Here is a 14664-nt window from a genome sequence, read left to right as displayed (position 1 = left end):
CTCCAGCCAACTAAGTACCCGTGGATTAATTTTGCTGCTGCCAAGGCTTGTTAGTCACCAGCCGGGTAACCGACCCATCCCCAGACGTCACAAACTGCAGAGCAACTCCCAGGCATAGTGACCAACATTGGCAAGGAACCCACTGCTGCGATCCTGCATCCTGAAGAAGGCGACGACTTAGTGGCAAAGCATCTTTGGCGCGATCCTCCTGTGAGGGACAGCTGCAAGGTCACTTCTGCACCAAGAGCTGGATGTGGTGGCGGACTTCCAGCTGTGGAATCCAGATCGTGGGACCCCAAAAGCCTCTACTCTCCGAGGGTAGAGTATAACTCCATCTCCAAGTGTGGTTTTACAGAGTGCTGCATCTTTGAGTGATAGCACTCATGGTTCCTGGTCTTTCCTAAGGACAGCATGCTACCTCTGCACCCAGACTCCTTGAGCAAGGTAAAAAGGTACTGTCTATAGAAACTTGGTCAGGGGACCCCCTCAGACCTTAACTCCAGGTGGGTTCCATGGAATTCACCCCACAAGTGACCAATGGCACACTTTGCTTTCCCCCATTGACTTCAATGGTATTAATTTGACAACTAAAAGTGCATATATTTTTTAACACTCCGGTTGAATGTAAGATACAAAGTTATTTTTGGCGTCTCAATTAAGATAAACGTCTGCTTTATTTTTCTAAATTGGTGTTGGATTTCTTTCAAGTTGTGTCAATTACTTATCGTCCATGTTGGTGTTGTGAAATGCTTTATACTTGTTCCTCTAAGTAGCCTGACTGCTCTTTGGCCCTATACCAGGACTGAGCTCAGGTTTACTGGTGTGAGCCTGAGGTCCACTTCTGGGTAGTGTGTTAGTATTACATGGTAAGTATTATGTGGTTACAACACATAATACTGCCTCCTTGCTGCACACATATCCGCTTTCACTCACTTTCTCCGAGTTAACACCTGCTACAAATAATACATGCAGGGCAACTCTGATGAGCCGTTCAACCCCTTGCTCTGTGCAGGAGCATTCTTACATTTGAGAGGGGAGCTGAATGCCCTGATGAGGATGATACAGTCACCCATTCTCGTGTGGGCATTCAGCTCTCTCTATTGCTGCAGATGCTGTAGCGCATGGTGTGCATGCAGACACCGACACAGGTAATCCTACTACACTGTCCTGGTACAAAGCTAGCCTGCATTTGGAGGTGGTCCAAGCACTACTACCCTTTGCCTTCCCCAAACATTTGTAGTCCTTGTATTCTCTCCCTCAGGGAGGGGGTGATTCTCTGAGGAGAATTCAATAAGGGGTCATTTGTGGGATAGACTAACTGTGCCACACCTCCTCTGGGGGACATAGCTAGATTAGGAAGCACTTAATGTCCGAATACATTGAGATCCTTTGGCTGATGTTATTCTATATTGAAATATGTTGGTGTGTTCAAATTACAGTCCATGGGGCAAAGCTGGTTGTATGAAGGCTACACTGTACCAATTCCGCCGTAATATGATTGTCTTTTTCACAGTGACCATAAACACAAGGCGAAACAATGCATAGGTTTGAACACAAGTGGTAAAAATCCACTCAAAAGTCCCGAAAATCAGTTTTCTAGAATATGATCCAAAAACCCACCACCCACTAAAACTAATAGCTCTCGCCTTTTTCATCTACTGGTTTTGCCAATGCTTTTTGCCCATGATGTTTAGTATCAGCAAAAAATAGATATAAGAACAGGGTGTTCATGCTCCTCATGATGCTGCCAAAGGTCGGATTATTCTATATGTGCGCAAATGTGAGATGAAGTATGCATGTGCATGCCTGGTGACGTATCTTCACGCTTGCATGTGCATACGGAGTGACAAGAGTGATATTTTATTCACTTTTATATTTAATGTTCCAAGATGGCAACTGCTACTGGGAGCTGTAAATATAGAAAAATATTTTTTACCTGTGTGAAAATGCCTTTTGTAAACGGAGTAGACCAGTAGAAAAGGGCAGCTGCTGGGACTTTAATGAAATATTAAAATGTCAAACAAATTACATTGGTATATTAGGGGTGGAGGAGCAATGGAGGTGTAGGTGGGCGTGGTAGAGAAGTCAACCTAGGGAGTGACAGTAAAGGAAAGTGGGTAGGGAAGGAGAGAAGGAACTTGAGCAGGGAGTGGTTGGGGGAAGGAAAAAAGGCACAAAAGCTTGGGTGGCTAACTGAAGAGTTGGGAGTGTCCAGAGAAGGGAGCAACATAGAGGGCAATAGGGGTGAGGTTGGGTATTTGCGGGGCAGAAGCAGCACAAGAGGGAGAGAGCAAGACAACGCGTGCACTCTCAAAGAGTGGTGAAAAAAAATGAAAAAAGTATTTCCATTAATAATATTAACCGTGGAAGAATACGAGCTATCCTATTGAAAGGATAGAAAGAAGCCAGCAAATGAAAGTGAGAAGAAAGCCAATCAATACTAAGCAACAGGCTGACTTTAAGACAGGTTTTTTGGATGATCCACAAGAGATCTTTGATAAATGGACAGTTAAAAACTGTCTATAGGTAAGACCTAAAAAGGGGGTCCCATGCAAGTGAAAAGAAGGCCTTTAGATTGTCAGTGCAAATATTTCTAGTCCTGATATCCAGTTAACGGAGTCATCGGTGCTCTGTGGGCAATGTCCAGTGAATGGATACAATTCAATGGAGACCAGTTACTGTCTAAGAACAATGTTTCTGTAGAAGACACTAAAATTGACTTTGTCTACTGCTCAAGTTATGCTATCCAAGAGTATCAAACCCATTGATTTATAAATTGGAAATGGCACACTGGGTTAGGGTCCAACTGTAACTCAAACTGCAATATTTTGTGGACTGTGAGGACTAAAGAGATAGATCAAGGCCCGTATTTATACTTTTTGACGCTAAACTGCGCTAACGCAGTTTAGCGTCAAAAAGTTTAGCGCCGGCTAACGCCATTCTGAAGCGCCATGCGGGCGCCGTATTTATTGAATGGCGTTAGCCGGCGCTAGCAGACCGGCGCTGCCTGGTGTGCGTGGAAAAAAACCACGTACACCAGGCAGCGCCGGCGTTGGGGAAAATGGCGTTATGGCGTCTTAAAAATGGTGCAAGTCAGGTTGACGCTAAAAAATGGCCTCCACCCGATTAGCGCCATTTTTAACGACGCCTAGACGCCATTTACATGACTCCTGTCTTAGTAAAGACAGGAGTCATGCCCCCTTGCCCAATGGCCATGCCCAGGGGACTTATGTCCCCTGGGCATGGTCATTGGGCATTGAGGCATGTACGGGGGCACAAATCAGGCCCCCCTATGCCCAAAAAAAATATAAAAAAAATAAAAATTTATACTTACCTGAACTTACCTGAATGTCCCTGGGATGGGTCCCTCCATCCTTGGGTGTCCTCCTGGGGTGGGCAAGGGTGGCAGGGGGGGTCCCTGGGGGCATGGGAGGGCAGCTGTGGGCTCATTTTGAGCCCACAGGTCCCTTAACGCCTGCCCTGACCCAGGCGTTAAAAAGAGGCGCAAATGCGGGGTTTTTTGCCCCGCCTACTCCCGGGCGTGATTTTTGCCCGGGAGTATAAATACGACGCATTTGTGTCGCAGTCATTTTTTTGGACGGGAACGCCTACCTTGCATCTCATTAACGCAAGGAAGGCGTTCACGCAAAAAAATGACGCTCTTTCCTCATACTTTGGCGCTAGACGCGTCTAACGCCAAAGTATAAATATGGCGTTAGTTTTGCGCCGAATTTGCGTCGAAAAAAACGACGCTAATTCGGCGCAAACGGAGTATAAATATGCCCCCAAATGTTTCCAGAATCATTGTTCCTGGCGACAACCAGATGGATGACACTAAGACTTAGGATGAAGAGATACAAACTCCTGTGGCTTTCTATGGCTGAAAATGGAGCCATATGGAATCTTACCAAGTCAGAAAGGGTACAGGCTAGTCAGGAATAATCAACCCTGCAACTTTGGAATGCTCTCTCATGTACCACAATCCTCTTATTGTAGCTGAGATCCTTGAGCCAGTTGGCAAGGTGACCTTCTAGATCCTTCTATCTCCAGGGAGGCTCACCTCCTAGAGATGTTCTCCACATTAGCTTTAGTCTGCTAGGACTTGTTCTTTTGTCCTTCTAGTCAGGATCCTACTCCACACTAGCAGTTCAGTCACTTTGTCATCTTGTGCAGGTCCCTGCAACAATAATTCTCTACAAGTTGATACAACTGAAACTCTGAGTCAACCCTAGCCATGTGTGTCCTTGCAGGCTTTCTTTCCAAGCTTTTCCTGGGCATGGCAGACAACAGGAAGCAAATGGGAAGTTTGTGGATTATTTGGGTAGGTCTGCAGCCACTCTATGGCCTCTCTGTTGCTCGGTTGTATGGCAAAACACTGGGGTGAAAGACCGCTAATGCACTTTCACTGGGAAGAGGTTTTGAGCCTTTCAGGAAATGGTTGAATATCATTCCCATGGCCACTAAGACATCTAGGGTGGTCCGCGAACAGAGCACCAAAAGCAGTAGCATAAAGAGTGTTGTATCCACATAAAGGACAAGGGCAGCATGAAGAGCCACCATTTTGTAAAACATTCACACTGTCATCCTAATGGACCCCATCTTACATGCTCTCCTAGCCGCACAACACAATGTAACATGGCTCACATACATAGACACTGTAAACACACTGGGAAGTAGTAAGGACCAGTTATAAGTGTGCTGGTGTGCAAGCGGAGGTCTTCTTCCCACCTCGGGTTCAGAAACCACAAGCGCTCTGGTGAAACACCATCCCTTATCCCACCACTAGAAGTATTGTGGATCTTGGGACTTAGTGAGGAGTGTGGTAACTGGATTCCTTCAATTTACACCATCAACATGAAATGCATTAACAAGTCAAACACCAATGTCCAATTTAACCATAAATAAACTCCATACTGAATAAAGTTTTAAAGCTTTATTACAATTCCAAAATCAATGTAATGTAAATTGGTGCTAAGTCATAAACATCCACGAAAACCATAGGCTAACGTCTAAAGAGATGTGGCACCGCACCTAGTGCAGCACCACTTTTCTTGCACCCCCCGAACGCCACCATGGTAGCGTCGTATTTACAATACACTGCACCGTGTAGGTAGTTAGGGTGACTAGTGTCATAATGTTTTATGCTAGTCCGGTGCTTTGCAGGATTAGCGTAAAAAAATATGACGCTAATCCTGCAAAGCACCCAGAGGCCCATTGTAATCAATGTGAGCCACTGTTTAACTCCTGCCCGTAGCAGGTGTTAAAAGGCAGATAAAAATGGTGCAAAGAAATCGCATAGCCAGCATAAATCTGACCCTAAGTCTACTAAACATCAATACCATTGAACACTCCAAAAGAATAACATAAATTAGCAAAACTACAATTTGCACATTTATTCCAGATTTCAGAGCAGATTATGGTGACATTAGTAAATAATCAAAATTTAATTAATAACATTCATTTTCAGAGCTGGGCAATCCTTAACTCTAACACAAATTTTACCTGCATGTGTGGGAAAGGGCTACTACACAAGCTGGCAGCAGGGACAAAAATAGTTGGAAAATCATCTAACTGGGGTTACTGCCTATGAAAATATGCTGGTGTAATTATCCAAACTGAAAATGTAGCAAAGAAACTGCATTTAGTTTATACCTCTCACCATGGGACAGCAGACAGGAAAGTTTTGTTGAGTAGAACATTCACCATTGCGCATCATCAGTAGGCAGCAGTCTCAGGACAGTGCAGAACACGGGCTGCACATAGGACAGGTCAGCAGTTTAGAATTTATTAAACATATTAGTACTGAATAGCATAAGCAAATAAGGATAAATAGAACTAGGGGAACTCATAACATAAATATAAAATATGGCAGAAAACCTAGAGAGGGACAGGAAGTTGAGATGACAGCAGCAGCCTTTGCCAAATTCTAGCAGACTAAGAGGCTGTAGCAGACTCAAAGCAGGAGTAAAGTGACTGAAGGTTTCAAATTCTCTCACTAATTAGAAATGACCAAGCCTCTCTGATTGGTCTTCCAGGTGGGCTCATCTTGCACACAAGACCCAGCATCCAATGGTAGCTGCTGACACCATCAAGTTTGCAACTATTACAGATTTTCTCAGAGAAATTACATGATCATGTTTATGAATTCATACAGCTCCGCAAATATTACATTTCCAATTGATTGTTACTTCAGAAACCTTTCTCACGGTACACAGGATGAGCTGAACAATTCTCACATGAAATGTATTAAAGTTCTTGTCTTACTCAACAGCTAGAACAAATATTGTCACTTTGTCGAAATTGAACCATGTACTCAGTCTTTAATACGATAGGACATTCAACATCACGTCTACAACCTAGGAAATAATTCAGGTCAGAAGGAACAAAATAAACAAGTAATTTTCCTCTACTTCAGCGAAAATTAAACTTCAGACCTAGTCAAGCTATGAAGGCCTTAATACGTGCTAATTCAATTAAATACATAAGGGACCTACTGCGTATCTCTACAATTTAAATCAAATATGCAAAGCAGATTATTTTACTGTAGGATTATTCACAATATATTTAAACAGCTTAAACGTGCATTTATTTTTCTGCACACGTACATTCACATGAATAACTTAATTTAAATCAGTATAAGTACAATTAATTAATGTTCATTTAATACTTCAATTCTAATATTCATCTAATAAAATACTTCTAATATTAATTCATTTCAGTAGCTTACTTGACTATAATATATATTTCATGTTAAAATGTAATGTTAAATACAAATGGAGGTCACATTGTCCTCCATTTTTCAAACATGCACGTTTGACGTTTTTGTGTTATTTTCTCTGTTAGGCTTTTAAATTAAGGTTAATTAGTCAGCATCTGCTAACTTCTATGCCACTAATATATTAGTAAAATTTGACCTCTCACAGGTGAGGTAATGGATTTTACTAGAAAGTACGACTCATATGAGCCGAATCTTGGGATCAGTCACCACCAAATGTAAGTCTTAGCTCACATGCCTGGTTTTCGAGGAAAGTATTTGCTGTTGGTTACTGGGTGAGGTTTGGGTCTGAGTGGCCCCAGCCAGCAGCTCTGACACTTTCCTCAGGAACGTCAGCAACACCTGGACAGCCTGGAGTGGACTCACAGCTTGTTGACTCATTGGAGGAAAAACAGGACATGTCTGAAAAAATCAATACAGGCACGATGGTAAAGATTTCATTGCCTTGTAGGGGCTTTCTCTCCTACAGTTGATCCTTGCAATCCCTATGATTTGTTTAGTCCTACTACTGGTCTTTTTTTTTGTGTTGTAATTTTGTATTTATTATTTCATATCATTAAGCAGGTACATAAAGCAAACGGAATCCCACTTTTTAGGGAATATACAATATTTACAATCTATGATCACAGTATACATACATGCCAAATTAGAAAGTAATTTAAACCAGTATTAATAGTTACATTTGAGAGCCAGTATTGCTAGCATAGTGGTCTTGTATCAACAAACAGTCAAGGTGTAAAAATCATGAGAGTGTTCGAACCTTGTTGACGTATGATATAACTATGGGCGTAGGATACATCCATTTCGTAGTACTGCTATATAACAGTAATAGTATGCTAGTGGTAGAGTTTAGCAATAGTTTATCAATCTCTCAGTAGCATAGTCTGTATCTTTAAAGGAGGTGGGTCATTGTATGGCTGTTTGTTTCTATCCCTAGTAATAGCCCTTCTCTAACAAATTCAGAGGACCAAGAGGTGGATAGTTGCACAGAGGGAGTTATAGAGGCTCAATAAGTAATGATGTGAGGAGAATAAATTTGGACAGTCTCCGTTAGAGGGATGCTAGTCAGAAATAGGTGGGTTGTTCTATCCTAATATGTTGGACAGAGGTTTGCGGTACAAGTTAGGATGATGATGATATAATCTAGGGCGACGGATGGGGATAATCCTATGAGCAGGGGATGCTAGAATTAGTAGGATAGTATTGGGGAGGATGATAATGATGTTAATCCTGAGAAGGGAGGGGCGATAATAACAATGAGAGTGGTAATACGAATTATGGTAATAGTAATAATAATGAGAATAATAACAATGATGATAGTGGTTATGATAGTGGTAGCATTGGTGACCGAGGGGGGGTCGGGATTATAGAAAAAGAGGGGTAAGGCTGATGCTAATTGAATCAGGGTTATAGGGTAGGTGAGATGATGGTGCTAGGAAGGAGGGAGGGCGATGATAATAGTTTAATTGAGGTGTTGGTGTAGAGTTGGGGATATAGGGGAGCGTTGGGGATGGAGGAATGAATCGTCTATACTGAATTGGATTACGGGGGAGTAGTCGAAAGGGGCGTCATTGTTGACACAGCTCTATCAAGGGGATAGGAGGAGGGATATAATATAGCTGAGGGTAGTATTGCGTGAATTAATGGCGGGGAGGTGAGCTTTTGTTTATGTAGATTAGGTGGTTGTGGGTCTTCGTAGGATAAACTTAGTTCATCAGGTTTGGTAGGAAGGGTGACCATGTTTGTAAAATTATGTCAGTTTTGTAGTGTAGATCGTATATGAGGTGCTCATTGGAGGCCGTCTGATACATTGCGCCAATCCATTCTTCATGGGAGGGAGCGGCTGTTGCCCTCCAATGTCTGAAGATACATAATTTTGCCGTAGCCAGTGCGGTGTGTAATAATCGGCTTTGGGGTCGGGAGAGATGGTCTAGCTCCTCTGTATTGTGTAAGAGTATAAGAGATGGTGTAAGGGTTGGTGGTAAGGATAGCACCTCCCTAAGAGTACGTCCTATAGCCCGCCAGAACGATTGTATGGCGATGCAATCATGTAGGATGTGGGTAAGGTCACAATGAGTGTGAGGGCATTTCCAGCAGGACGCATGGGGCAGGAGTAGTGCCACGCATAGTTTCTGGGGGGGTCCAATACCAGTCATGTAGAGTCTTAACAAGACAGAATTTTAGGCGTGCCTCACGGGCTCCTCGATCTCTGGCCTCAATTAGGTCAGACCAGTCCTCTAGATCATAGTCTTTCTGTATGCGGGTTTGCCATTTAGTCTTAAGGGAATTAAAAAGTGGTAGTGAGAAGAGGTGCCGGTTCAGCACTGCTTGTAGTCCCGAAACAGTGCCTTTTAGGTGGCCCCACGTTTCTAGATATTGGAGTATTGGGGAGTGTGCAAGTCGTCGGGGGGGAGCGTCCTAGCCGTTGTACTAGACAGTGTCGTAGTTGTATGTAGCGCCATAAATAGTGTTAGGGGAGAACAAATTCGTCCTGAAGTTCTCTGAACGTCTGCCAGCTGTCTCCAGAGATTAGTTGGTCTATCTGTATGATACCTTTTAGATACCAGTCTCTCTAGTAAATAATCTTACCCCCATCTGAAACCCTCTATTGCCCCATAAGGGGGCTCTATCATGTAAATATGGGTCTATTTTCAGGGAGCGGTGTGCCTGTCACCAAGCTTTCCTCATGGCTCCAATTATGGGGTTAGTGGTTCATCAGGCCTGTTTTATATATTATTTGGAGGCCATGAGGAGCCTCCGTAAGTGTTCTTTCCACTGTCACTCAAAGTGGTGGATCTCGTACATTCGGAAGTAAAAGGGTCAGCTGTGATAGGTGTTATGCGGAGGAATAGTGTTCTACGGAAGGGAGGTTTAAGCCTCCGAATTCACGTCGGGCTAGTAATGTGGCCCTAAGTAGTCGGGGGCGCATGGATTCCCAGACGAAAGCACGGATGCAGCGGTCGATCTCTCGAAGGAGGGCTAGTGGTATATGTAGGGGGAGCATGCCCAGTACATAAAGGAATCTCGGGAGGGTTACCATTCATACTGCTTGTACTCTGCCCCACATGGAGAATCCTAGTTGTTTCCATTTCTCGAAATCTCGTTTCATGTTATTAATTAAAGGATCTAGGTTATCTGTCACTATTTTTTCTAGGCCTCTATTTATATCAATGCCCAGGTAATGGAGGCGTGAGTGTTTCCATTTAACCGGTAAGCCTTGTAGGGAGGAGCTGACTGTTATAGGGGATAGGGGTAGAGCTTCACTTTTATCTCAGTTTATTTGGTAGCCCGAGAGATGTTCAAATTCCATTAAGATCTGTTTGAGGGCTGGTAGAAAGTTGAGTAGGTCAGTGAGGGTGAGCAGAATATCGTCTGCATAGAGGTCGATGGTGGAGCATCCACCTGGGTTTGAAATTCCTGATATTAGGTTAGAGCTCCGAATTACCGCCGCTAGGGGTTCTACAGCTAATAGGAACAGAAGGGGGGATAGCGGGCAGCCCTGTCAGGTTCCTCTGTGTATCGGGAAGGTGTCTGACAGAAACCCTCCGCAGTTTACCTAGGCTGTCGGGGAATCATAGAGTAATTGTACTCTATTGATGAAGTTAGTCCCCAATCCAAAGCGTTTTAGGACTTCAAAGAGATACCACCATTCTAGTCGGTGAAATGCCTTCTCAGCATCTAATGAGAGAGCAAGAGCCTCTTCCTGTGAGTCTTGCGCTGTCCAGATGGTATGGAATAACGTACGGAGATGGTTCCTCGATGAGCGGCCCGGAACAAAGCTTACCTGGGTGTGATGGATTAGGGAAGGGATAACTTTTTTGAGCCAGGTTGCTAATATCGCTGCTAGTATTTTATGTCTCTATTGAGTAGTGAAATTGGGTGGTAACTTCAACAGCGAAGAGGGTCCCTCCCTGGTTTGGGTAAAACTGTGATAGTGGCTTTGTTGGAGATAGGGTGTGAGGATCCTGTGTGATCGGCCCCCTGGAAGGCTTCGTATAGGGTTTCTACTATGTCGACCCCGGACCATTTATAGAATTCGGACGTGAACCCATCTTCCCCTGGTGCTTTGTGATATGATAGGTTGGCGATCGCCTGTTGGATCTCTACCTTACTAATGTCGCCCTCTAATAGCGCCCTACCTTCGGCCATAAGACAGGGTATATGTGCTCTTTGTAAGAAAGCATCTAAGCGGTCAGTGGCTTCTACTGTTTCTGGAGTATAGAGGGCTTGGTAATAGCTACCGAATTCGTTCGCAATTGCTTGTGGGTGTGTAAGGAGGTCATTATTTCGGTTATTTATCGCTGGTATGGCTAGAGTGATTTCTCTTTGTTGTAGCTGGGCGGCTAGTAGGTGACTCGCTTTCTCGCCGTGCTCATAGTGGCGGCCCTTTAGCTTTTGTAGTGCATATTCTGTCCGTGAGGTGTAGAGGGAGTTGAGTTCCATTTTAGCTTGTTCTAGATAGCGGCGGTTAAGTGAAGTAGGGGTTCGCGTATATACCCTGGTCGCGTGGGCTACCCTGTCTTCCAGTTTGGCCTGTTGATCTCTCCTTTGAGCATTGGCAATGGCAGCATCTCTCATTAGCTGGCCTCTAATAGCCGCCTTTGCCGCTGCCCACAGAAGTTGGGGTTAGGATACTGAGCCTTTGTTATATTTAAGGTATGTGGTTAGATGAGCTTTGAGTTGTTCCTTTCCTTTCGGGGTTCTACATCTGGAGTTGGGGAGACGCCAGGGCTTATGACCGGGCCTAATCATCCCTAGTTCTAATGTTAATAGGACCAGGGAGTGGTCAGATAGTGCAGCTGTGAGGATATCTGACATTCTTATCAATTGCATCAGTCTCTGATCAATCATGAAATAGTCTAGTCGTGATTGGGTCCCATGGACCGAAGAGAGAAAGGTGTATTGGCGGTCAGAGGGGTGTAATAGACGCCAACAGTCTAATAGGCCATGATCAGAGAGAACGTCACGGAGAAGAGCCCGATCTGTGTTGTTGCCTGTATCGAGGCCGCTTGTGCGATCGAGAATGGTGTCTTGTACAATGTTCCAGTCTCCCCCCAATATATATTGTGAGGCACCAATCTGCATGAGTGGCCGGTTGAGAGAGAGAAAGAAGGTGCGCTTAGAGCCTGTTGCGGCGTATAAGGAACCGATGCAGATTGTGGAGAGGCCTACCCTGATTTTGGCGAGGACGTAACGTCCTTCCGTGTTGTGCCATGTTTTGAGCAACCGGAACTGTAGTGAACGGCGTATGACAGTGGTTCCCAAACTTTTCCAAACCATGGCTCCCTTGACCTATTGGCTGTTGGCCACGGCTCCCCATTATGTTACTTTTTTTTGGTGGGTGGGGAGATGAAAGCCCGGCCTCTGGAGTGCTTCCATTTTTCTCCCTGAAAATAATTGGGATGAAGCCGATGAAGGTGGTATAATCATGTGTGAAATCCTACCCTATCCACTGCGGAGCCCCATGCAGTGTCAATGACTGATTGGAGGGACACAGGGTTCCCAGAGAACTGAACATTTACTGCATTGTGATGTAGTGCTTTTTAAAGTGGTGTGTCTTTAGCTCATTCCTGAGCAGGGTTTGTGAGGCCCTGATAGATACAGGAATATTGTTTCAGATCCTTGGTCTGCGTCTGCCCTCTAGTTTTTTCTTTTTTTGCACATTATTGCCTCCAGTTCGATGGCACCAGGTAAACTCTTGTCTGGCTTCCTCCCTTTTAACTCTGTCCTCTTTATGAGCATGCTTTGTGCACTCTCCTGTCTGCTTCTTTCTAACACCAGACTGCGATCTCATGCATGCTGTCTGCCTTATGCCTCATGTGTGTACTTGCCTCCATTCTGTGTGTACTTGCCTCCTAACTGTGTTCCCATGCCTTCTGTCTGTGTGTTCCTGTTTCTGTCCGTGCCTTCATGCCTCCTGACTTGTGTCCTCATGCTTTCTGCCTGGGTGTTCTTGCCTATTGTTTGTGTGTCCCTTCCTCTTGTTTGTGTGTTCCTTTCTCCTGTCTGTGTGTCCTTGCCTCCTTTCTGTGTGTTCACGCTTCCTGACTGTATCCCCTGCCTCCTGCCTGTGGTGTCCTTACCTCCTGTCTGTCTGTTCCTGCCTCTACTGGCTGTGTGTGTTTTTTGCCTCCTGTCTGTGTTACTTCCTACTGTCTGTGTTCCTGCCTACTGTCTGTGTTCCTGCCTACTTTCTGTGTCCTTGCCTCCTGACTGTGTCCTTGCCTCCTGACTGTGTCCTTGTGCGTTCCTGCCTGTGTGTTCCTGTGTGTGTTCCTTCCCACTGTCTGTATGTCCTTGTCTACTGTCTGTTCCTGCCTCCTGTCTGTGCCTTCATGCCTCCTATCTGTGTCCTGATGCCTCCTGCCTGTGTTCTTGCCTACTGTCTGTGTGTCTTTGCCTCCTGTCTATGTGATCCTGCCTCTACTGCCTGTGTGTCCTTGCCTCATGTCTGTGTGTTCCTGCCTACTGTCTGTGTGTTCCTGCCTACTGTCTGTGTGTCTTTGCCTCCTGTCTCTTTGTTCCTGCCCATTGTCTGTGTGTTCCTGCCTCCTGTCTGGGTGTTCCTGACTCCTGGCTGTGTGGTCTTGCCTCCTGTCTGTCTCCTCATGCTTCCTGTCTGTGTTCATGTTTCCTGTCTTTGCCTTCATGCCTCCTGACTGTGCAATCTTGCCTCCTGTCTGTGTTCCATGCCCCCTGTGTCCTCATGCCCCCTCTGTGTCCTCAGGCCTCCTGTCGATGTCCTCAGGTCTCCTGTCTCTGCCCTCAGGTCTCCTGTCTTTGCCCTTAGGCTTCTGTCCCTGCCCTCTTGACTCATGTCTCTACACTCTTGACTCCTGTCGCAGTCTTCAAGCCTCGTGTGTGGACACTCACGCCTTATGTCACCTGCGGACACACCTTGTCTGTGCTATGAATCTCCTGTCTGCTCTCTTGCCCCTGGTCTTTGAGTCCTCGAGCTCCCTGACTGTTCCACCCCAATGACTTTGACACCCCTGTGTCCTGTCTTTTTGGTGCTTGCGCCTGCCTCTCTCAGCTCGGATGATAATGGCATCCGTGTTGTGCCAGCCCCTCTATAGGGTCCCAGACATGTCCCTCCCAGGTCCCACCACACACTCTGCCTTTAGCAATGTTTTTTCCAGTGACCTCAGTTTGGGCATATTTTTCCACATTTATGTGCATTTGTTCTGACCTTTGGCCAATTGTTTTTACCTTAGGTTCTGAACTTATATTTCTAACCAATGCCATTTGCTTTTGGTCTTCTGTTTCTGATCTGCTGAATTGATTATGAATATTTTCATTTGTTTTTAGTGAAATAAGCATCAACATATTGACTTATTTCTTCTTTTGCAAACTGAATGAACTCAAACATTAACCTGCACCGAATACTGCAAATGTCTTGCCTCCCTTTATGAATTTTGAACACTTCAGGCAGCCTTTGTATGTTTTTAAAACGTAGCATGGAACTGGTAATTGTGAATTCATTAATTTTCTTTGGTGATAACTGGAGACAAGTGCACCCGAGCATCATAAATAACTTGGCTTTGACACTTTAACTGCACATTACTGACTGAAATGTTTTCTGTCATCTGCCTCAGCTGCTTAGCTTATTATTCCCTTGTCAGTGACTGGCCTGGCCAGAGAGAGCTGAGGGAGTGAAACTGCAGTTCTGGGCTTCGAAAAGATCTAATTTACAGGCAAATTCATGTCACACAGTGGTTCCCAAACTATGTGCTTGGTGCGAGGCGCCCCTGTCTAGTTTTGACGGCGCACTGGGGTGCCGTGACGCACAGATTGGGAACCTCTGGCGTATGAGAATTGCCACTCCGCATTTCCTCCCAGTGCCCTGTGTTCTGTCTGGCATGGCTGGTCTTCCACTATAGAGCACTTTG

The sequence above is a fragment of the Pleurodeles waltl genome, chromosome 2_2 (genome assembly GCF_031143425.1).
Source record: "Pleurodeles waltl isolate 20211129_DDA chromosome 2_2, aPleWal1.hap1.20221129, whole genome shotgun sequence".
NCBI lineage: Eukaryota > Metazoa > Chordata > Amphibia > Caudata > Salamandridae > Pleurodeles > Pleurodeles waltl.
This window is presented reverse-complemented; position numbering follows the sequence as displayed.